This window comes from Hyla sarda, chromosome 7 (genome assembly GCF_029499605.1).
Source record: "Hyla sarda isolate aHylSar1 chromosome 7, aHylSar1.hap1, whole genome shotgun sequence".
Taxonomy (NCBI): Eukaryota; Metazoa; Chordata; class Amphibia; order Anura; family Hylidae; genus Hyla; species Hyla sarda.
In genome coordinates this window covers 60964180-60989949 of record NC_079195.1, presented here as the reverse complement: position 1 = coordinate 60989949, position 25770 = coordinate 60964180, and the positions used below count along the sequence as shown (strand labels likewise).

The following is a 25770-nucleotide window of genomic DNA, read 5'->3' as shown; positions in this document are numbered from 1 at the left end:
TATAAAAGGATTAAGAAAAACTGCACGTATAATAATGAGACATTTGAGGCACAGGCAAGGATCCTATCTAATAGATTTAAAGAAAAGAAGTACCCCAGATCGATTGTCCGAGATGCTTACAATAAAGTCAAGGATCAGACACAACTAGAATGCCTGAAACCCAAGGAAAGTAAGAGGACCGGGGACGTGCAAAAACTTAACTTCATCACCACTTTCTGTGATTCTGCTAGCAATGTCAGAAAAACTTTGGACAGGCATTGGCATATTTGCAGAATGATTCCATTCTGAACAATATCCTTCCAAATAAACCATCTGTCACGTACCGGAGGGCCCCCACCCTAAAGAATATCCTAGTAACTAGTATCATCAAACAGCACAAACCAGCATTAAATAAATCTCTCCTACCCATAGGATCGTATAGGTGTAACAACAAGAGGTGTCTGTGCTGCAAGGAGATCCAGAATAAACAGACTGTATTTTCCTCAAATGTCACTGGGGAAGAATTCACAATAAAACACAGGTTAACATGCAGTTCTTCTTATGTTATATACTTGCTTGAGTGCAAATGTAAACTGCAATATGTAGGTCGGACCATACAACCCCTTCATAATCGGTTAAATAAGCATAGACAAAATGTTAAGAACAAATTCCTTCTCCATGGGGTCTCCAGATATTGTGCCATGCTTCACCCAGGAGAGCAGGACATCTATACAGTCACTCCAATTGATTATATTCCAGTCGACACTGCAAATCGTTTTGATACGTTAAAGAAAAAAGAGATTTACTGGATGTACAAGCTGTCAACAGTTGCATCAAAGGGGCTCAATGAAATGGTGGAAACGGTATTATGAGCCTTTAAACACACTGCTGTTTTACACCCATCACTGGCCCCTCTATAATCCCCCTCCTCCCATCAGGCTAGTTGTGTATTCAAAATGCCTTTTTTATTGAGATCTTAAAGGTTAGCTCCCACCATCCTATTTTTTTTTTTTGCTAGCCTGTCCCCCCCCCCCCCCCCCACGGCACTAGCCTGTTCCCTCCTCCCCCCCGCCCCGCATACCCCATTCCCTCATTACACTTGCAGTTACTGCAGAGTCCGGCAGCGAGCGTGAAGGGACAGCGGCGTCAACGAGGCGGCGGCGATGTGTGGGAGGAGTGGCCTCCCAGCCAGTGGCCGGGGAGCCAATGCGCTCGCTCCCGCCTGTCTGATTGACAGGCAGGGAGCGAGTGCAGCCTAACTGAAAAAGGACTGATTGCCACTCCAAAATCAGTCCTTTTTGAGTGGCCGGTTTTTAAATGTAAATTAAACCTTTTTAATGAAAAAATAAATAATAAAAGTATATTAGAGATATGTTGTAGTACATAAGTACTACAACATATCAAAAAATAAAGTTGGTGACAGTGCCCATTTAACAATCTTGAAAATGTCATATCCCTTCGGGGATAATTACAATAATGATATCTCTATTAATACAATATGGTGATAATATTTTATTTATCACCATGGAGATTTGATTGTTTTTTATGTGGCTGCTTCTTTTATGGCTGCCTCTGATAGACTGTCCCTAAATTTGAACAATGATGCTCTAGATTACAATTAATTTATGCATGTAGAGACTGCTATTTTCATGTGGAAATCAATTCCTTTTCCCTAATTTTACAACCAATCTTCCATACTAATGAAGAAAAAAGAGAACAACTTACCTCTGTTTCAACAACATTAGTTTTAGTTACCCTGTGCCGGTTTCAAGCTTGTCCTATTTATATATTTTTTATATCCCCTCCCATTATGTATGTTTCATTATGCTGCTCGCCCCGTATCATTGAGCTGTCATGCTCAAGCCATTCACGCGCTGTGGTTAACATAAGAACACAGACAGTGTTCAATTTGAATATCTCATCATAGTAAGAACATCATGGTGAACGGCTACTTTGTCTATGTATCACAATAGACTGTGACAAAGTAGCGCATGCTCTCCAGTGAATTGTATCCATGTGTCAGCCCTGTCTGATGTTTCTCTTTTGTTTACTAATCGCTACATAGTTGCGCATGCGCTCTAGTGATTCAGAGCCATGTGATTGATGTTCCTCCTCTTGTTTACAAATCGCTACACAGTAGCGCATGCGTAATGGCAACCTGCAGCTCCTTGATTAGCAGCTGATTTGGGAGCCTCCAGCGTTGCCAAAGCAGCTGTATGGCACTCCATTATATTTTTAAAGTTTATAACTATATGTTTTACTGAGAGTGTATATATATTTATTCTTTCCCCCTGTTTCTCTGTTTTATGATGTTGTAATTTGTATAATGTGGTGACCTTTCACCCGGATGCAGAGTAAGCCCGGGCTTTTTAACCATGAGTGTTTGCAGTGTATTCTATATGCCTGAGGAAGAGCCTTGCATAAGGCTCGAAACTAATTGTTGCAATAAATTTCTTTTATATACCAAAAATCCTTTTTGCCTTGGCATACCACTTACTAACTAGGAGGAGAAGCGCTTTGTAAACAAGTCCTCATTTTCTGTGTCCCAATTATGGTTCACACACCTGGAATCTCACTACAATACTGAGCGTCTAGTACACTCAGAGGGGATCCTGGAGCTGCTGACCTCACGTTGACTGAGCGATATTACACGCCTACATAGGTGTTGTGCCCTCAGCACAACACCCTCTGGTAAGCCTTAAATTTGTTTTCTTAAGGGGCTTGCCTATCCTAACATACCACACTAGGAGCGCATCTCTTTTTTTCCTTTTATATATTCAGGCAATATATGGTTTACTGATGTTGCTTTGGGGGCTTGTTGGATTTGGTCCTTCGTACCCACACGATGGGGTCTGGGACACTCAAAGTTTGTTTTAATTTTCAAATAAAATAAAAAAAGGCGCTGCTGGGCCTGGGTCTGGTAATTTCACATTTTCTCATAGGTAGCACCCGCTATCCAATATCTTTTTCAAAAATTTTAAAAATTGTGTTGTTTTTTGGGGGGGATTGTGAAGCCCTGGTGTGTACTCGTGCATCAGCCAACTCCAGGCTGTGTCATTCAGGCAATATATGGGTTACTGATGCCGCTGTGTGGCCTGGGTCTGGGAATTTCAAATTTTCTCATAGGCAGCACCCACTATACAAAATCTTTTTCAAAAATTTCTAAATTTGTGTTGTTTTTTGGGGGGTATTGTGAAGCCCTGGTGTGTACTCGTGCATCAGCCAACTCCAGGCTGTGTCATTCAGGCAATATATGGGTTACTGATGCCGCTGTGGGGCCTGGGTCTGGGAATTTTAAATTTTCTCATAGGTAGCACCCGCTATCCAAAATCTTCGGTTTAAATTTCTTAATTCATCTTTTAATCTTAGGGATTGTGAAGGCCTAGTGCCTACTCATGCCGCTGGCAACTCCGGGCTGTGCCATTCATCCACTATATGGTCTCCTCATGCTGCCAACACCTCCACGCTGTGCCATTCAGCCACTATATGGTCTCCTCATGCTACCAACACCTCCACGCTGTGCCATTCAGCCACTATATGATCTCCTCATGCTGCCAACATGTCCATGCTGTGTCATTCAGCCACTATATGGTGTCCTCATGCTGCCAACACCTCTATGCTGTGCCATTCAGCCACTAAATGGTCTCCTCATGCTGCCAACACCTCCTCGCTATGTCATTCAGTCACTATATGGTCTCCTGACACTGATGCCACCACCAGGCTCTGTCATTGTGCTGCTGTGCGGCATGTTATTCTGAATAACAGTATTATTTCACTACCCCAGCACACTCCATATGTGTTTTAGAACACAGCAAAGTGTTCTATATCCCTATAGAGGCTGTATGTAGGCTAGAAATAGCCTTTTTTAATATAGTTTTGCCGTGAAAAATTTGGATCGAAGCAAACTTTTTCGGAAACTTTGGCGAATCAGCCGAATCAAATTTTTGAAAAGTTCGCTCATCTCTAGTCACGACCATGCCCCCTTGTGCTGTGATGCCACGCCCCCTCCATTCATGCCTATGGGAGGGGTGGTATCGGCAGACATGCCCCCTCCCATAGACAAGAATGGAGGGGGTGTGGCGTCACAACACAAGGGAGGCGCCCTACTGGACTTAATATTAACCAACAGACCTAACAGAGTAACTAATGTGCAGGTAGACGGATACCTAGGAAATAGGGATTATAATATAATACATTATAACTTGTTTTTCAATAAAAGAATCTGCATGCCTTATTAAATTCTATGAGGGGTGTAGTTTCCAAAATGGGGTCACATGTGGGGGGCGGGTCCACTGTCCTGGCACTATGGGGGCTTTGTAAATGCACATGGCCCCCGACTTCTATTCCAACCAAATTCTGTCTCCAAAAGCCCAATGGCGCTCCTCCTCTTCTAAGCATTGTAGTGCGGCAGCAGAGCACTTGACGTCCACACATGGGGTATTTCCATACTCAGAAGAAATGGGGTTACAAATTTTGGTGGGCATTTTCTCCTATTACTCCTTGTAAAAATTTTAAATTTGGGGATTGACCAGCATTTTTGTGAATTTTTTTTTTCCATTTACACATCATACCTTAACGAAATGTTGTTAAACACCTGTGGGGTGTTAAGGCTCACTGTACCCCTTGTTACGTTCCATTAGGGGTATAGTTTCCAAAATAGTATGCCGTGTTTTTTTTTTTTTTTTTGCTGTTCTGGCACCATAGGGGCTTCCTAAATGTGAAATGCCTCCCCAAAACCATTTAAGAAAAACCTTCCCTTCTGAGCCCTCTAGTGCACCCACAGAGCACTTGACATACAATTATGAGGTATTTCCTTACTCTAGAGAAATTGGATTACAAATTTTTGAAGATTTCTCTTATTTTACCCCTTGTAAAAATTCAAAAACTGGGTCTGCAAGAACATGCGAGTAAAAAATGAAGATTTTGAATTGTCTCCTTCACTTTGCTGCTATTCCTGTGAAACACCTAAAGGGTTAACACACTTACTGAATGTCATTTTGAATACTTTGAGGGGTGCAGTTTTTATAATGGTGTCATTTATGGGATATTTCTAATATAAAGGCTCTTCAAATCCACTTCCAAACTGAACTGGTCCCTGAAAAATTCTGATTTTGAAAGTTTTGTGAAAAATTGGAAAATTGCTGCTGAACTTTGTAGCCATCTGATGTCTTCCAAAAGTAAAAACATGTCAACTTCATGAGGAAAATATAAAGTAGACATATTGTATATGTGAATCAATATATAATTTATTTGGGATGTCCATTTTTCTTAAAAGCAGAGAGTTTCAAAGCAAAAAAATGCAAAATTTTAAAAATTTGTATCCATTTTTTGAATTTTTCACCAAGAAATGATGCAAGTATCAACGAAAATTTACCACTAACATAAAGTAGAATATGTCACGAAAAAACAATCAGAATGAAAAGTAAAAGCATCCCAGAGTTATTAATGCTTAAAGTGACAGTGGTCAGATTTGCAAAGGGGTACTCTGGTGGAAAACTTTTTTTTAAATGAACTGGTGCCAGAAAGTTAAACAGATTTGTAAATTACTTCTATTAAAAAATCTTAATCCTTTTAGTACTTTTTAGCAGCTGTATGCTACAGAGGAAATTCTTTACTTTTTGAATTTCTTTTTTGTGTTGTCCACAGTGCTCTCTACTGACACCTCTGTCCGTGTCAGGAACTGTCCAGAGCGGCATAGGTTTGCTATGGGGATTTTCTCCTGCTCTGGACAGTTCCTGATATGGGCATCAGGTGTCAGCAGAGAGCACTGTGGATGACACAAAAAAAGAAATTAAAAAAATTAAGATTTTCCTATGTAGCAAACAGCTGCTAAAAAGTACAGAAAGGATTGAGTTTTTTTTTTATAGAAGTAAGTTACAAATCTGTTCAACTTTCTGGCACCAGTTCATAAAAAAAAAAAAAGTACTCCTTTAACCCCTTGAGGACACATGACGTACTGGTACGTCATGTGTCCACTCCCGATCTATAATGCGGGGCCACGGCATTAGATGCAAAGTTGATGCAAAGTTGAACGCCGCGTCTAAAGTGAAAGTGAAAGCATGCCGGTTAGCTCAGGGAGCTTTTCGGGATAGCCGCGGCGAAGTCGCGGCATCCCGAACAGCTTACAGGACAGCCGGAGGGTCCCTACCTGCCTCCTCGCTGTCCGATCGCCGAATGACTGCTCAGTGCCTGAGATCCAGGCATGAGCAGTCAAGCGGCAGAATCATCGATCACTGGTTTCCTATGAGAAACCAGTGATCAATGTAAAAGATCAGCGTGTGCAGTGTTATAGGTCCCTATGGGAGCTATAACACTGCAAAAAAAAAAGTGCAAAAAATAGTGAATAAAGATCATTTAACCCCTTCCCTATTAAAAGTTTGAATCACCCCCCTTTTCCCATAAAAAAAAAAACCACAGTGTAAATAAAAATAAACATATATGGTATCGCTGCGTGCGGAAATGTCCGAATTATAAAAATATATCGTTAATTAAACCGCACGGGCAATGGCGTACGCGCAAAAAAATTCCAAAGTCCAAATAAGTCCTATCAATGCAAAAATTGTACCGCTAAAAACTTCAGATCACGACGCAAAAGTCCTCATACCGCCCCATACACAGAAAAATAAAAAAGTTATAGGGATCAGAAGATGAAAATTTTAAACGTATTAATTTTCCTGCATGTAGTTATGATTTTATGTACGACAAAATCAAACCTATATAAGTAGGGTATCTTTTAATCGTATGGACCTACAGAATAAAGATATGGTGTCATTTTTACCGAAAAATGCACTACGTAGAAACATAGAAAAAAATTATTTTCTTTCCGTTTCGCCGGAGTTTTGGGGCAAAATGACTGACGTCACAAAGTAGAATTGGTGGCGCAAAAAATAAGCCATCATATGGATTTTTAGGTGCAAAATTGAAAGAGTTATGATTTTTTAAAGGCAAGGAGGAAAAAATGAAAATGCAAAAACGAAAAAACCCTCGGTCCTTAAGGGGTTAAGGTGAAAATGTCTTGGCTGCACGTGATCCTCCTTCTTCTCTGACTGAACTTATCCACCTGGCCACACGTATTGATGTGCGTTTTGCTGAGAGGCAGGAAGAACTGCGCTCAGAGAGGGAATCTGCTCAAACACGGATATATCCTCGCCTGGCACCCATATTTCAACGTCCACTTCTACAATTTCCTATGCCTCTTGCTGAAGAGGCTATGCAAGTGGATCATACCTGTCTTATGCAACAGGAGAGATCACGACAACGCAGTGAGAATTTGTGCTTGTATTGTGCTAGCCCGGAGCACTTCCTCAAAGACTATTCTGTTCGTCCACAGCATCCGGGAAAACGCTCGTGCCTAGGGCACATAGGAGAGGCGTCCCTGGGTGTGAATACTACCTCTCCTCGCTTGACCATTTCTGTTCAAGTCTTCCTTTAGCACTACAGCATTTTTGGATTCTGGATCTGCAGGTGACTTTATTGATGCTTCTTTCATCCACAAATATCATCTTCCTGTTACTCGGCTTGCCAAGCCCTTGTTCATCTCCTCTGTTAATGGACAAAATTTGGACTGTAAGGTACTATTCCGTACTGAGCCTCTCGTCATGCAAGTGGGTGTCTTGCATAAAGAAAAGATTGAATTCTATGTACTGCCTCACTGTACTTCTGAGCTTCTTCTTGGCCTTCCTGGGCCTTCTTCTCTGCAACTAGATTGGAGAACTGGAGAAATTATTCGCTGGGGACAGTTCTGTCAAAATCTTTGTCTCAGTCCAGTCCAGCCTAAAATTGTTTCTCATCCTCCTCCTTTGCCTGGTCTGCATCCAGCTTACCAAAATGTCTCTGACGTATTCTGCAAGAAACAGGCTGAGTCTCTGCCTCCACATGGTCCTTACGACTGCCCTTTAGATGTTCTGCCTGGTACCACTCCTTCTCATGGAAGGATATACCCTCTATCGGTTCCTGAGACCAAAGCTATGGCTGAGTATATCCAGTAGAATCTCCAAAAGGGATTTATCCGTATGTCCTTCTTCTTTATGGGAAGAAGGATGGCTCACTCCGTCCATGCATTGACTACAGGAGACTTAACAAAATCACGATCTAGGACCATTACCCACTACCTCTTATCTCAGAACTTTTACGTGGTGCCAAGGTCTTCTCCAAGTTGGACTTACGTGGAGCGTATAACCTCATTCGTATCCACAAGGGAGATGAATGGAAAACAGCCTTCAATACTTGTCACAGACATTTTGAGTATCTCGTAATGCCTTTTGGTCTCTGCAATGCTCCAGCTGTTTTTCAAGAGTTTGTCAATGATATCTTCCGAGATCTTCTCTACACCTCCGACCATATGAGTTTTCTATACCTTCAGTCTGCTCAGCATTTGAACCCCTACCAGGCAAGGTGGTCACTGTTCTTTTCTAGGTTCAACTTCTTCATCCACTTCCGTCCAACAGACAAGAACATCAGAGCAGATGCTCTCTCCAGGTCCTCTGACGTCATTGGTTTGGACTCCATGCTTAGGCATATTATTCCTCCTGATCGTTTGATTCCTGCCGCTCCTGCCGAAATTCAGCAAGCTCCTCCAGGAAAATCCTTTGTGCCCTCCAGATTGAGACCCAAGGCACTGAAATGGGCTCATCTTTTCCCCACACCTGTCTCCGGCTCTTCTGACATCTTAAAGCATTTAAACTACTAAAACAGGACGGCAGCGAAGAAGCATTAAAAAGCTATAGAGAAAAATGTAAAATATGAAAAAATAAACATAAAAGCCGCAAAAATAGAGACAGAAAGACTCTTTGCCAAAGAGAGTAAAACTAACCCCAAAATGTTATTTAACTATATACATAGCAGAAAGGTTAAAAAGGAAAGTGTTGGCCCTTTAACCCCTTAAGGACTCAGGATTTTTGCACTTTAGTTTTTTCCTCCTTACCTTTTAAAAATCATAACCCTTTCAATTTTCCACCTAAAAATCCATATTATGGCTTATTTTTTGCATCGCCAATTCTACTTTGCAGTGACATTAGTCATTTTACCCAAAAATGCACGGAGAAACGGAAAAAAAAGATAATTGTGCGACAAAATAGAAAAAAAACGCCATTTTGTAACTTTTGGGGGCTTCCGTTTCTACGCAGTGCATATTTTGGTAAAAATTATGCCTTATCTTTATTCTGTAGGTCCATACGGTTAAAATGATACCCTACTTATATAGGTTTGATTTTGTCGCACTTCTGGAAAAAATCATAACTACATGCATGAAAATTTATACTTTTAAAAATGTCATCTTCTGACCCCTATAACTTTTTTATTTTTCCACGTATGGGGCGGTATGAGCACTCATTTTTTGCGCCGTGATCTGAAGTTTTTATCGGTATGATTTTTGTTTTGATCGGACTTTTTGATCACTTTTTATTCATTTTTTTATGTTATAAAAAGTGACCAAAATACGCTTTTTTGGACTTTGGAATTTTTATGCACGTACGCCATTGACCGTACGGCTTAATTAATGATATATTTTTATAGTTCGGACATTTACGCACGCGGCGATACCACATATGTTTATTTATTTATTTTTTTACACTGTTTTATTTTTTTTATGGGAAAAGGGGGGTGATTCAAACTTTTATTAGGGAAGGGGTTAAATGACCTTTATTAACACTTTTCTTTAAAAAATTTTTTGCAGTGTTATAGGTCCCATAGGGAACTATAACACTGCACACACTGATCTCTCATCCTGATCACAGGCGTGTATTAACACGCCTGTGATCAGCATTATCGGCGCTTGACTGCTCCTGCCTGTATCTCAGGCACGGAGCAGTCATTCGTCGATCGGACACCGAGGAGGCAGGTAAGAGCCCTCCCGGTGTCCGATCAGCTGTTCGGGACGCCGCGATTTCACCGCGGCGGTCCCGAACAGCCCGACTGAGCAGCCGGGATACTTTCAGTTTCACTTTAGAAGCGGCGCTTTGACCGCCGCTTCTAAAGGGTTAATACCGCACATCGCCGCGATCGGCGATGTGTGGTATTAGCCGCGGGTCACGGCCGTTGATTAGCGCCGGGACCGACGGGATATGATGCGGGATCGCGGCGCGATCCCGCTTCATATCGCGGGAGCCGGCGCAGGACGTAAATATACGTCCTGCGTCGTTAAGGGGTTAAAAAATGATGAGGAAAGAGAAAGCAAATATATATTAAACAAATTCTTCTCCACTGTATTTACCGAGGAAAATGAAATGCCAGGTGAAATACAGGGAGATAAAATAAACTCCCCTGTACAGGTCACCTGTCTAACCAAGGAAAAAGTGTCCCCTTCCCCCTGCGCCCCAGTGAGTGAGTGCCCTGCGACAGAGGGGAAGAACACGGAAGCTGTGCCGGATTCCTGTGCTGGTGTAGTGAAGAAAAATGGCTTGTTAAGGTACTGTACCCTTTCCACCCCTCTGTTACCCCTTCTCAACCCTGTCCACCCCCCTCCTGTCACCCATGTCCACCCTCCTGTCATCCATGTCTACCTTGTCCACCCCCCTGTTTATCCCTGTCACCCATGTTTACCCCCCCGTCCACCCCCCAGTCTACCCCCTGTAACCCATATCCACCCCCCCTGCCTGCCCCCCAGTCTACCCCCTGTCACCCATGTTCACCCCCCCTGTCCACGCCCCAGTCTACCACCACAGTCTACCCCCTGTCATCCATGTCCACCCCCCTATTCACCCCTCTGTCCCTTTGTCACCCCTGTCACCCCTCTTTTATCCCCCTTGTCATCCTTGTCCACCCTCCTGTCATATCTGTTCATCCCTTTATCTCCTGTGTCCACTCTCCTGTCATCCATGTCCACCTTAGCCACCCCTTTGTCACCCCTGTCCATCCCCCTGTCACCCATGTTCACCCCCCTGTCCACCCCTCTGACAACCCCAGTCTACCCCTCTGTCACCCATGTCCACTCCCCCTATTCACCCCTCTGTCCCTTTGTCACCCCATTCCATCCTTCTCTGTCACTCCTGTCCACCCCTCTATTAACCACTTGTCACCCTTGTCCACCCCTCTGACCCCCTGTCTCCCATGTCCCCCCTCCTGTCATCCATGTCCACCTTGGCCATCCCCCTATCCACCCGTCTGTCATCGCTGACCATCTCCGTGATACCCATGTTCACCCCCCATTGTCCACCCCTCTGACCACATCCTTGTCACCCATGTTCACCCCTCTGTCCCTTTGTCACCCCTGTTACCACCTTGTCACTCCTGTCCACCACTGTCACCCCCCGATACCCCCTGTCACCCATGTACACCCCTCTCACCCCTTTACACCCCTCTGCAACCCATGTACACTCCTCTACACCCTTCTGTCATACACCCCTCTACATCCCTCTCTCACCCATGTACACTCTTCTACACCCATCTGTCACCCATGTACACCCCTCTACACCCATCTGTCACACCTACACCTCCCTGTCACCCATGTACACTCTTCTACACCCCTCTGTCACCCATGTACACCCCTCTACACCCCTCTGCCACCCATGTACGCATTTTACACCCCTGTCATCCATGAACACCCCTGTCACCCATGTACACCCCTCTGTCACCCCTTTACACCCCTCTCTCACCCATGTACACCCCTTTACATCCCTCTGCCACCCATGTACACTCCTCTACACCCCTCTGCCACCCATGTACACTCCTCTACACCCCTCTGTCACCCATGTACACCCCTCTACACCCATCTGTCAGCTCCTACACCTCCCTGTCACCTATGTACACTCTTCTACATCCCTCTGTCACCCATGTACACTCTTCTACACGCCTCTGCCACCAATGTACACCCCTCTGTCACCCATGTACACCCCTTTACACCCCTCTGCCACCCATGTACACTCCGATACACCCCTCTGTCACCCATGCACATCCCTCTATCACCCCTTTACACCCCTCTGCCCCCCATGTTCACCCCTTTACACCCCTCTGTCAACCATGTACACTCCTCTACACCCCTCTTCCACCCATGTACACTCCTCTGCACCCCTCTGTCACCCCTCTACACCCCCTCTACACCCCACTGCCACCCATGTACACTCCTCTACACCCCTCTGCCACCCATGTACATTCCTCTTCACCCCTCTGTCACCCCTGTACACCCCTCTATCACCCTCCACACCCCTCTGTCATCCATGTACACTCCTCCACACACCTGTCACCCATGTACACCTTTCTACACCCCTCTGTTACCCCTTTACACCTATACCCTGTATTCCTCTTCACTTGTAAACAGGGAATCTGGAGGCTGATCCTGGTAAAGTGCGGAGCCTAATAGATTTGTTTTGCAGGTTTAAGGCTAGGTTTTCACATGAGTTTTTTTCTGTCATTTTTTGGAAAACTGCCACTGCAGTTTTTAAGCCAAAGCCAGAAGTGTATTTAAAAGGAATGGGAATTATACTTCTCCTATCTACTAGATTCACTTCTGACTTTGAAACTGAACTGGCAGTTTTCCAAAAAATGTCAGAAAAAACCCTATGTGGAAACCTAGCCTAACGGTGAAGAGTTGTGGCTGGAAGAAATGGTCAGGATAGTCCGGACCAGACGGAGAAGAACAGGGAATGACGCTGATCAGAGAAGATCTCATTTGTGAGTTGCTGTATAAAGCAGCACTGTAAACTACATACCCACAGATAAATAGATATTGGATATTGTGCAGTGCGGCTTTTTTCCCTTTTTTCCCTTTTTTCAACTTTGGTAGGGTTGCCCTGCAACAAAAAGTTTGGGAAACACTGACATAGGAAGTTGAGTAGTTCTTTCCAGTCTGACCACAGTTCTCTATCTCTGTCCATGTAAGGAACTGTCCAGAGCAGGATATGTTTGCTATGGAGATTTGCTCCTACTCTGGACAGTTCCTGACATGGACAGGGGTGTCAGCAGGGAGCACTGTGGTCAGACTGGAAAAAAAAATACTATACTATGTAACTATGTAACTATGTAACTTCCTCTGTAGAGTACTGCAGCTGAAAAGTACTGGAAGGATTAAGATTTTTTAAATAGAAGTCATTTACATATCTGTTTAACTTTCTGCCACCAGTTGATTAGAAACATTTTTGTTTTCCACCGAAGTACCCCTTTAATCCTTTTACAACCCAAGATGTACCGGTATGTCCTGAGTCCTCTCCCTTTCTATAACGCGGGTCATGGCACCTAACTACGCCCAGGACCCGTGGCTAATAGCGTGCGGCAATAATCGTGGTGCTGCGCACTATTACCATTTTGATTTGGCGTTCAAAGTTGATCGATGCATCTAAAGTGAAAGCTCATTGGGAGCTATGGGGGCTATAACATTGCAAAAATTAATATGAAAAGAAAAAGTTAATAAAGATCATTTAACCCTTTCCCTAATAAAAGTAATAATCACTCCCCTTTTTCCATGTAGTATCGCCGCGTGTGGAAATGTCCGAATTATAAAAAATATATTGTTATGTTACTGAGCTGGATGTGGATCCTCTAACCTGTGTGGCTGATGACTCAGACCGTATCAGGAAGTAGAGTTTAAGGTGCCTCTGGTCCTCACAGAGCCTGCCGCAATGCCGGATGGGCTTGCTGCGGCAGGTGACACCCAGGTCGCTACCCCCGACACAGCTCGACCACACAGGTAGCTGGGCAAGGCGAGGTACTGAAGGATAAGGCAGTAGTGTAGTCAGATGTAGCAGAAGGTCAAGGCAGGCGGCAAAGGTGCGAAGTCAAGTAACCTAGCGGGAAGGTCTGGATACATGGATAAGGCAAACAGGCAACAAGAAACGCTTAATTTCTGGCTAGTGGCACTGAACATCCAGTAGGGAAGAGGGGGAGGTGCAGGAACTTACAGACAAATGTCAGATGTGTGACATAATTATGGGTGCACTGGCCCTTTAAATTTCAGAACTCTGGCGTGAGCGCCCTAGGGGACGGGGACACAAGCGTCAGAGCTGAGAAGCAGCAGTGGAGGAGTCAGAGGAGTATGGTATGTGCTCCATCTCAGCCCCGCCGACAGCAGGGGCAAAGCACTTGCGGCCGGCGTATGCAGCCGGAGCACGATCCTTAACAGTATCCCCCCCTTTTGGTCTCCCCCTTCTTTTGCGGTTCAGGAATTTCCTGAGAAGGCCCTGGTCCAGAATGTTGTCCTGCGACTCCCAAGACCGGACCGAATCCTTCCCAATCCACAAGGAAAAAGCACTTGGAGTCCAAGTCCAAAAACATCTGAGGTACCAGAGATGGGAGAAGGTGAGATGTCCTTTTGAGAAAAATGGTTGTAGATGACTGTTTCAAGAGGAAAACATGGAAGGAATTCGAGATCCGGAGAGAGGAGCGTAGTTGGAGGGAATACGCCACAGGATTAAGTCTTTTCTTGACTTTATAGGGACCAAAATAGCGAGGACCTAGTTTATAACTGGGTATCTTGAAACGGATATATTTAGTTGATAACCAGACTTTGTCAACAGGAGAAAATTCAGGAGGAGGACGTCTTTTCTTGTCCTCATGCGAGAAGTTGCATGTAGAAGAGTGCGACTTGTCTTCTGCCAGATGGAAGAAAAATTCTGCACTTGTTCATCAACAGCAGGAACTCCAAAGGAAAAAGATAAGGGGTGAGGAGGACAAGGGTGAAGTCCATGGACCACATAAAAGGGTGAAGTACCAGTGGAATCAGAATCTTTATGATTGTAGGAAAACCTTGCCCAGGGAAGCAGATCAACCCAGTTGTTTTGACGTGCAGAAATTAAATGGCATAGATAGTCTCCTAAAACCTGATTCACCCTCTCAACCTGTCCATTGGACTGAGGGTGGTAAGACGGGGAAAATTCCAGCTTAACTTGAAGACGTGAGCAGAGGGCCCACCAGAACTTGGAGACGAATTGGACTCCACAGTCAGAAATTATATGGTAAGGGAGTCCGTGAAAACGAAAGATATGCTGAAGAAAAAGCTTAGCAAGCTGTGGTGCTGATGGAAGTCCGGGTAATGGTACAAAATCAGCCATTTTAGAAAATCGATCTACTACCACCCAGATGACTGTATTGCCACGGGAAGATGGAAGGTCAGTAATGAAATCCATGGCAATATGGGTCCAGGGAAGCTCTGAAACCGGCAAAAGCTGAAGAAGTCCTGCTGGTTTGGAAAAAGGGGTCTTGTCCGGAGCACAGACTGAGCAGGAAAAGACAAAATCAACAACATCCCATTTTCAGGTAGGCCACCAATATTGTCTGGAGATGAGCTGTAGGGATTTATGAATACCTGGATCAGCCGGCAAGAAGAGAGGAATGTCCCCATTTCAAGAGTTTCAGACAGGGTGATACATAAGTCTTTCTGGGAGGCAGATTCTGAAGACTTGCAGGTGCCGCAGAGATGAGACATTCAGGAGAAATAATTTGCTGCAGGGGAGATTCATGGTCATGCACATCAGAAGACCTGGAAAGAGCATCTGCTCGTAAATTCTTTTCCGCAGGATAGAAGTTGATGTAGAAGTCGAATCTGGAGAAAAGTAGAGATCACCAGGCCTGCTGTGGGTTGAGTTGATGGGCTGATGGGCTGTCTGAAGATAGAGCAAGTTTTTGTGATCTGAATAAATAGTAACAGGATGTACAGAGCCTTCCAAGAGGTGACGCCATTCTTCTAAAGCCAACTTAATGGCCAAGAGCTCACGATCTCCGATGGTATAATTTTTTTTCCGCAGGGGAGAAGGTTTTAGAGAAAAATCTGCAGGTTAAAGTTTTCCCCATAGTAGACTTTTGCGGTAACACTGCACCTGCTCCAACTGAAGAAAATCAACTTCCAAGAAAAATGGTTTGCTAGGATCGGGTCTAGATAGAACAGAAGCAGATGCGAAGGCGGACTTTAACTGTTTGAGCGCTTATTCAGCCTCAGGAGTCCAGACTTTAGGATTAGCAGTCTTCTTTCAAAGCAAAACGATGGTAGCTACCAGTGGAGTAGTGAGGAATGAATTGCCGATAGGAATTGGTATAGCCGAGGAAGCGCTGAATCACTTTCAGACCAGTAGGTTGTGGCCAGTCCAGAACTGCGGATAACTTATTGGGATCCATTTGAAGACCTTTACTGGTAACAATATAGCCCAGAAAAGGGAGAATGGTCTTTTCAAAAGCACATTTCTCCAGTTTAGCATAGAGATGATTTTCACGGAAACACTGTAACACTTGGTGGAGGTGAGAGCAATAAGACTGGACATTTGGTGAGAAGATGAATATGTCATCCAAATAGACAACGACACAGGAGTGCAGGAAGTCACGGAAAATATCATTGATGAACTCCTGGAAGACTGCTGGAGCATTACAGAGTCCGAATGGCACAGGTAGCTAGGCAAGGCAAGGTACCGAAGGATAAGGCAGTAGCGTAGTCAGATATAGCAGAAGGTTAAGGCGAGCGGCAAAGGTGCGAAGTCAAATAACTTAGCGGGAATGTCTGGATATACGGCTAAGGCAAACAGGCAACAAGGAACGCTTAATCTCAGGCTAGTGGCACTGAAGATCTGTCAGGGAAGAGGGGGGCGTGGAGGAAATTATAGACAAGTGTCAGGTGTGTGACATAATTATGGGCGCACTAGCCCTTTAAATTTCAGAGCTCCGGCACACGTGCACCCTAGGGGCCAGGGACACGTGCGCCAGAGCTGAGAAGCAGTAGTGGAGGAGTCAGAGGAGCATGGAGAGGAGCATGGTAAGTGACGGGCTGGGACTCGCATGCGGGCGTGTCCCGAGATGCGAATCTTAGCCCCGCTGACAGCAGGGGCAAAGCGCTCGCGGCCGGCATGTGCGGCTGGAGTGCGATCCTTATCATGTAAATTAAACCGCACGATCAATGGCGTATGCACAAAAAATTCCAAAGTACAAAATAGCGTATTTTTGGTCACCTTTAATATCATGAAAAAATATAGAATACAGATACCAGACTAAGTGTATATTATTGATATTTATTTAATAAATCACATATTTTATTTAAACCAGCTACATCTTATTTCTCTGCATTTCCATAATTGGAAGGTTACATTTTACTAAGTAATAAGTTTACACCTTGATGTCTGAATTCCCTCTGTTTTGGTTATTATGTATTATCTGCAGCCTGTGCGTGAGGATTTTGAACAATGAATGTAAATGAGCAGCGATGCATACAGTACTATATGGAGCCAGGTATATCCAGCTCAACCACTTACCTCCGTCTCATGCACTGCACGAACCATAAGGCTCCATGAAGGCCAGTAGCACAATTTCAAAGAACAAAGGACATCCAGCAACAGCAGCAGATACTTGCAAGGTAAGTTTATTGCTTCACATAGGTGAAAACATTAGTACACTCATTCTGGTGACGTCAACGTGTTTCGGACGTTGGATACTCTCTTCATCATGATTAAGAATGCGTTCAATAGCTGAAATGCGTTGACGCCATCAGCGGGAGTTAACCAGTGTTTTTACCTGTGTGAAGCAATAAACTCACCTCGGAAGTATCTACTGCTGTTGCTGGGTTTCCTCTGTTCTTTGAAATTATGCAGTGCTAGGGGCAGCATGGTGACCCAGTGGTTAACACTGTTACCTCACAGCTATGGGGTCCTGAGTTCAAATCCCACCAAAAACACATCTGCAAAGAGTTTGTATGTTCTCCTTGTGTTGGTGTGGGATTTTTGCTGTGGGATTTTTCCATGCTCTCCAGTTTCCTCTCACACTTTGAAAACGTACTGATAGGCTTAGATTGTTAGGAGCACTATGGGGGGTATTTACAAATAATGGATTTGGTATGTGTTTTTTTTACTCCTTTTTTTATGGGTGGCTTTTTAACTCACTGCACCAAATTTACAAAAATGCACAAGTCGGGCTATACATTTGGTGCAATTTGTGTGAATTTTACGCACTTTTCAGGTGATAGTTCCAGGAAGCTCTTTCAGATATGATTCCTTGTGTGTTACTGCAGGCAGTTTGGTAGCTTTATTGTGAATGTCCTTTATTTTACATTCCAAATATCCAGACTTTTAAACATGTCCATCCTAACCATATTGATTTTTTATTTTTATTCTTTTTAAATAAAAAATTAAACAAAGTTTTATTTTTTGTTCTATTTTTGATCCGGAGACGACTGCAGGAAATAAAAATAAAAAAAAGGTATATATTTCAAATAACAAGGTGATCTGCTAATATTAATGAGTAATTTCAACAAATTTTTGTAATGTGTGTTTTCTATGCCACTTTTTTATGGAGGTGATTTGCGCCTTTTTAAAGGGTTTGCGCCAAATTTTGCGCCTTTTTAAAAAGTCAAATTTTCATAAATTCATGACCACTGCAAAAACCGGGCTGAAAAAACATATACAACAGCCAACCAAAGGAATGTGCGCAAACAAAAAGATGCAAAGAATAGGCGCAAAAACTCACTGCGCCAAAATGTTATGCCAAACTTAGACAGGAAAAAAAAGGGTAAAAGGCTTCATAAATATCCCCCTATATAAATAAAGAGTTATTATTATATGTATTACTGTTCACACATGTAAAGTGAGCAGCACTGCATGCTGCACTAACGTAATGAAGCATCACACATGTGGTTGGCTCACATTGCACCTATTCAAGTGATGCATAAAAACTGCTGAAGACAAAAAAATATACATATTGTAAGGATTCCTCCTTGGGGATAGCTCCGGGATCGTCCTGGACACTGCCACGGGACATGTTTCCACTCAATAAACCCGCAGACAACGGTTATTCATGCAAGCCTGGCAACTTGCCAGCTTTATTTAGACAGGTTGCAGGGAAAAACAAACATAACGCAGGAACAAAATAAAATCCTAGACCGTCTGGTCACTGACTACACATATCAGCATGCCCTGACTACTAACTGGTGAGCTACCCTCAGCCAGTTAAACATGTGACTCCTGCAACCTGTTACTCACAGTCCACAGCACTTCTTGGACCACTCACAGATTCCAGCTGTGTGCTTCCTCAACAGGGTCCGAGTGTCTCCCCCTACAGCGACATGCTGTTTCCCAGGGAGAGCACAGATTAGACTGAGTCTCCATTTTATATACTCCTCCCTTCCCTGCTGCCTCATTACTTAAGAAGCAGGTGAGATTCTTCAGGGTGAGCAAAGGAAATACACCCTTTCCTTGACACCTTATCACAATATATATATATATATATATATATATATATATATATATATATATATAGAAAATTCATAAAAAGCAGCACATCCAGAATAGTGAAATGGGTGCAAGCCTGTTGAACCTCGGTGCTCCGGTTCTTACTAGATATGAAATGGATAAAGGCAGCACACCACGATGGTATAATCCAAAAAATCGTGAATTTATTCCATGATGTAAAAAACAACGTTTCGGCGATCTCTCACCGCCATTTTCAAGTGAAAATGGCGGTGAGAGATCGCCGAAACGTTGTTTTTTACATCATGGAATAAATTCACGATTTTTTGGATTATACCATCGTGGTGTGCTGCCTTTATCCATTTCATATATATATATATATATATATATATATATATATATATATTACAAAAACACACATATATATATATATATATATATATATATATATATATATATATAATCCTTCAAAAATACATTCATTTCAATATAAAAACAAAGAAATAGTCATTAATATTACTGATGGGAATGGACTGAGAAGCAGGAATATGAGCTCAGCTTGCTAAAAGACATTCTCTGCAGCAAACCAACACCAATACATATATACATGGCATTAGGTTTCAAAAATACAGTGACCCCCCGACCTACGATGGCCCCGACATACGATCTTTTCAACATATGATGGCCTCTCAGAGGCCATCGCATGTTGATGGCAGCAGCAACATACGATGTTTTTGTATGTCGGGGCCATCGCATAAACGGCTATCCGGCAGCACTGACTGCTTCAGCTGCCACCGGATAGCCATTTACGGTGCCCCGTGTGGTCTGCTGACGATCCCTTACCTGTCCTCGGTGCTCCGGAGCGTCCTCTTCGGGGTCCCCTGCATCATCGGCGCTCCCCATTGTCGTCATCACGTCGCTGCGCACGCCGTCCCGTCATCCAATAGGAGCAACATGCGGAGCGACATGCGGAGCGACATGCGGAGCGACATGCGGAGCGACGTGATGGTGGCGATGGAGAGCGAGGATGTCGGGGAAGCAGATGCCTTGCCAGAGCGTCAGGGACACCCCGGGGACGCAGCGACAGCGATGGAGGGCGACATCCAGGGCAGCGGTGACGAGCGGTGACGTCCGGAGCGGCGGGGACACGTTAGTATAACCTCCAATACCAGTGGTCTTCAACCTGCGGACCTCCAGATGTTGCAAAACTACAACTCCCAGCATGCCCGGACAGCCGTTGGCTGTCCGGGCATGCTGGGTGCTGTAGCTTTGCAACATCTGGAGGTCCACAGGTTGTAGACCACTGTCCTATACTTTACATTGCACGGATCCCTCAACATACGATGGTTTCAACAAATGATGGCCCATTTGGAAGGGATTACCATCGTATGTTGAGGGATGCTTGGAATAGGTGCAGTAGTACCACAACAACAACAACAGGAGCTGTATATACATTAACACCTACAGAATCCAAATATGCACCTAGAAAAAGAATTGTGAATATTTTCTCACCTGGGGACAAAATATATTATTGAAACATTGCTCTTTATTACACAGCTGTGAAAAAAACATCGGCCCAGATTTATCAAACTGTGTGAGAGAAAAAGTCGAGTGATTTCCCCACAGCAACCAATCACAGTTCAGCTTTCACTTTACCTCAGATCGTTAGCTGAGCTGTGATTGGTTGTTGTGGGAAAATCACTCCACTTTTTCTCTCACACAGTTTGATAAATCTGGGCCAATACATATTCAGCGTTTGTTACTGAACCTGCAGAAATATGCCATAAAACCCATCCAGAGGAAAAGTTGCTGAGTTGCCCATAGCAACCAATCAGATTGCTTCTTTCACTTTTGAAAAGGCCTCTGAAAAATGAAAGAAGAGATCTGATTGGTTGCTATGGGCAGCTGGGCAACTTTTCTTCAGGACAGGTTTTAATAAATCTCTCACCATGGAGTTTACTCAAGGCCAAACCCTACACCGATGTATTCCAAACTGTGTATCTCCAGCTTTTGCAAAACTACAACTCCCAGCGTTTTGCACCAAAATTCTGGCGTGAAAAAGTTTCAGCTATTCAAAGCGTTTTACATGAGAATGATCCAAGTGGGCGTGGTTATGTAAATTTCATGTTTCACATGATATTTTCAGAGGGTTGAAAGTCCATTTTAAATAAAAAAAAATTTCACACCAGCTCTTTGCTAGTGCAGAAATCACAGAAATGGTTGTTGTTTTTATCTTTTTTTTTTTCTTTTCTTTTTTTTTAAGGAGGGGGGGGGAGCTATTATTATATCAGTTATTAAAAATTAAATATTAATTATTGGAAAATTTTATTCATTCTTTTTTTTCCATGGTCACTGCACCTGCAGTCGCATTTAAGCCCTGGACATTTTTTTTATACAGTTATCGCTTGTATGGGCACTGGTAATCATGGAATATTATGTGAGATGCTTCCACCAGAATTTTACGCGAATAACAATTTATTGTCAAAATGGACAATTTTGTTAAAAAAAAATTAAAGCGGTTATCCAGGAAAAACCTTTTTTTATATATATCAACTGGCTCCAGAAAGTTAGACAGATTTGTAAATTACTTCTATTAAAAAATCTGAATCCTTTCAGTACTTATGAACTTCTGAAGTTGAGTTGTTCTTTTCTGTCTAAGTTCTCTCTGATGACACGTGTCTCGGGAACCGCCCAGCCATAGCAAACCTCTTCTAAACTGGGCATTTCCCGAGACACGTGTCATCAGAGAGCACTTAGACGGAAAAGAACAACCTTAACTTCAGAAGCTCATAAGTACTGAAAGGATTAAGATTTTTTAATAGAAGTAATTTACAAATCTGTTTAACTTTCAGGAGCCAGTTGATATATAAAAAAAAGTTTTTTCCTGGATAACCCCTTTAAACATGGGAGACAAAATCAGCAATTTTGGCACAAAAAAACAAAAAACTAAATTGGCACGAAAATGAATTCTCACATATTTTTAAAGCAGCACAAGAGACCTTTGAAAACACGAGGAGAAAAAAGGAGAGAAAAAAAGTGTAATTAATATCGCTAACAGAAATGACTGTAGTTTTTCAATACCTCCCCCATTGTTTGGAAAACACTACCCTACACCTTGCTGATATCTTATCATTGTTTGGGGGGATTTGTGTTTACAGAATTCACCATGCAGGATAAATTACACATCAACTTTATTCAATGAGCCAGTGCAATTATGGCAATACCTCATGTATATAAGTTTTGTTATTTACTTTGTTAAAAAAAAATTATTAATAATAAAAAAAATAGCTTTACATTAGCTTTATGGTTTTATGAGACTATTCACTTTTTAGTTTTCTATTGATGGAACTATGTGAGAGTTTTTTGTACAGGGTGAGCTGTGGTTTTTATTTGTTGAAATTTGGGATAGATGTGACTTTTTGATAACTTTTTAAACAACTTTTTTTTTGGGGAGGTGAGGTGAACGTAAAGCAGGAAACCCGACTTGTTCTTACAGCAGGGTCACGGCTGGGTTACGAGCGTTGCAGGTTTATGTCGCTATGGGTGTTCCATGGCCGATCTGCAGCAGATTGCATTAAACTTAATGGGGTCTGCTACAGACTGTGCACACTGTGGGGGTCAGGAATGATAAGGGAAGCCGCGCTGAGGGCCATAAATGAAAGGAAAGACATGTTGAGGACCAGGAATGAGAGGGAAGTCACACTGGGGACCACAAATGAGATAGGGATCCATGCTGGAAGCTAGATAGCAGTGAAGGAACCATTGCATGTACTAGAATGAGATAGAGAGGCATGATGGTGACTAGGAATGAAAATTGAGGTATGTTGGGGATGAGAAATGAGTTAAAGGGTTACTCCGCCCTTAAACATCTTAGCCCCTATCAGGACGGCAGTGGTCATGATATGATGCCACACCCCCTCCAGCCACGTCCAAGGACGGCAGAAGCCGGCGTTCTGAACATAAAAGGGTGCTGGCCCGGCGAGTGTGGGGGTTCCCAGCGCCCAGACCCACTGCAATTAGATATCTAGGGGCAGAGTACCCCTTTAAGAAGTCATGTTGTGGACAGAGAATGAGCTATGCATGGGGCTAAGAATAAAAGGGAAAGCCATGTTTAGGTCTTGGAATAAGGTGGGGAACCATGTTGAGAAGTTTGAATGTTATGTAAAGCTCTGCTACAGCCTAGGGATAAGATAAAGAGCCATGTTGGAAACCAGGAATTAGATGGGGAAGATGGGAAGCCATGAAGAGTACCAGGAATGAACTGTGGAGCCATACTGAGGACAAAGAATTTGATGAAGAGTCATGCATAGAACTGAGAATGAAATGGGGAGCCATATTGGGGACTTGCCTTGACTGGGAATAGGAAGATAAGAAGCCATGTAGGAAAGAGAGAATGAAATAAGAACCATGCTGGAGGAAAGATATGAAGAAACATGCTGAAGACCAGGAATAAGATGGAGAGCACGGCTAATGACTAGAAATGAGATGAGAGTCATGCCTGGGACCAGGAATGAGTTAGGAAGCCATACTGAGAATAAGAATGAGATGGGGGGGGGGGCGTGCTTCTATAACTTTTCTGCTCATTTGAGGTCTCGTAAATGGAGGCCGTGTCCTGCACACCCGCTTTCCTTGATTGTATGCTATCAATTACAGTTTTTCTGTTCTATCACTGCCTGGTATTTTTGGTAGGTGGGGATGAGACGGACTGTTTGTCTTGGGGGGCGGGTGATTATGGGGTGGGGCTGGGGGGTTGTTTGTATGCTTGTTACAATTTTTATGTGTTTAAAACATTTTTCAATAAAAATTATCTGATTTAAAAAAAAGGAAAGAGCTGGGGACAAGGACTTAGAGGGTGTACCATTTTGGGGACCAGTAATTCAACAAATGATAATGATATATTTTTTGCTCTTTCATCATTATGTGTCCTTATTTGTGTGCTGTACATGTTTGCTGGCCGCATTAAAAACTTTTACCAGCATCCTGTATACATTTTTCTCTGAGAGGACCACCTCTATAAAAGCCTTTTTTGTGTGTGGTCGAAGAGATTTTACTGTTTACTGAATCTTTTTCCTTCAAGATATACGTGTATATAAGTCTGCTCTGTTCCTTCTGCTCCATAACATGATGCTGGAGATCAAATAGCATTTTCATGGTGACAGGCTCCCTTTAAGGTAACTGATGGAGTTTGATAATCCAGAGGAATTACCACTCTATGACAAGTACCTCACTTTTAGAAAACTAGCTACTTAACCCCTTGGGGACGGAGTCCATTATGACCCTAAGGACGGGAGCATAATTTTCAAATCTGACCTCTATCCCTTTATGCATTAATTATTCCGGGATGCTTTTACTTATTAATTTGATCCAGAGACTGTTTTTTTCATGACATAGTCTACTTTATGTTAGTGGTAAATTTCCGTCAATACTTGCATCATTTCTTGGTGAAAAATTGCAAAAATTCAGGAAAAATTTGAAAATTTGGCATTTTTCTAAATTTGAAGCTCTCTGCTTGTAAGGTAAAGGGATATGTCAAATAAATTACATATTGAATCACATATTCAATATGTTATCTTTATGTTTGCATCATAAAGTTGACATGTTTTTACTTTTTGAAGACATCAGAGGGCTTCAAAGTATAGCAGCAATTTTCAATTTTTTCACGAAAATTTCAAAATCAGAATTTTTCAGGGACCAGTTAAGTTTAGAAGCAAATTTGAGGGTCTTTATGTTGGAAATCCCCTATGATGAACCACATTATGAAAACTGCACCCCTCAAAGTATTCAAAATGACATTCAGAAATGTTGTTAACCGTTTATGTGTTTCACAGGAATAGCAACAAAATGGAGGAGAAAAATCTAAATCTCCATTTTTTTACCCTAACATGTTATTGTAGCCCGTTTGTTTTCATTTTTACAAGGGTTAAAAGGTAAAAAGGCCTCCCAAAACTTGTAATTCATTTTCTCTCAAGTAAGGAAATACCTCATATGTGGATGTAAAGTGCTCTGTGGGTGCACTAGAGGGCTCAGAGGTGAAGAAGCGACATTGTCACATGTCGCATTTAGAAAGCCCCCATGATGTCAGAACAGTAAAAAAACAAAACACATGGCATACTATTTTGGAAACTACACCCCTCAAGGAACATAACAAGGGGTAAATTGAGTCATTATACCCCACAGGTGAGTGACAAACTTTTGTTAAAGTGGGACGTGAAAATGAACATTTTTATTTTTAACACTAAAATGCTGGTGTTACCCCAAACTTTTCATTTTCACAAGGAGTAATAGAAGAAAATACTTATCTCGAGAAAGGAAGTACCTCATATGTGGATGTAAAGTGCTCTGTGGGTGCACTAGAGGGCTCAGAAGGGAAGGAGCGACATTTGGCTTTTGGAGAGCGAATTTTGCTGAAATAGTTTATGGGGGGGCATGTCATATTTAGGAAGCCCCATGATGCCAGAAGAGTAAAAAAAGAAAAAACACATGGCATGCTATTTTGGAAACTACACCCATCAAGGAGGTTACAAGGAGTAAAGTGAGCCTCAACACCCCACAGGGGATTGACAAACTTTCATTAACATGGGACAAAATATATATATATATATTTTTTTTTTTTTTTTTTTTTTTTTTTTTTTTTCCAATAAAATGCTGGTGTTACCCCAAATTTTTCATTTTCACAAGGGGTAACAGGAGAAAAAGCCCCAAAAAA

General features: G+C 42.7%; 1 protein-coding gene across 2 annotated transcripts in view; it reads right to left on the bottom strand.

The window, feature by feature from the left end:
• The window catches only part of ADGRA1 (adhesion G protein-coupled receptor A1), a 1152497-nt gene extending 1131288 nt beyond the window's left edge, over window positions 1-21209 (bottom strand). The window contains exon 1 of one of the 2 annotated variants that reach the window (XM_056529273.1): window positions 21013-21209. The gene's annotated coding sequence lies outside the window, so the exon portion shown is untranslated. Of the gene's footprint in view, window positions 1-20576; window positions 20656-21012 lie in introns of those variants that run through there. The other variant, XM_056529272.1, reaches the window with a different exon arrangement.
• Between the last annotated feature and the right edge of the window lie 4561 nt (window positions 21210-25770).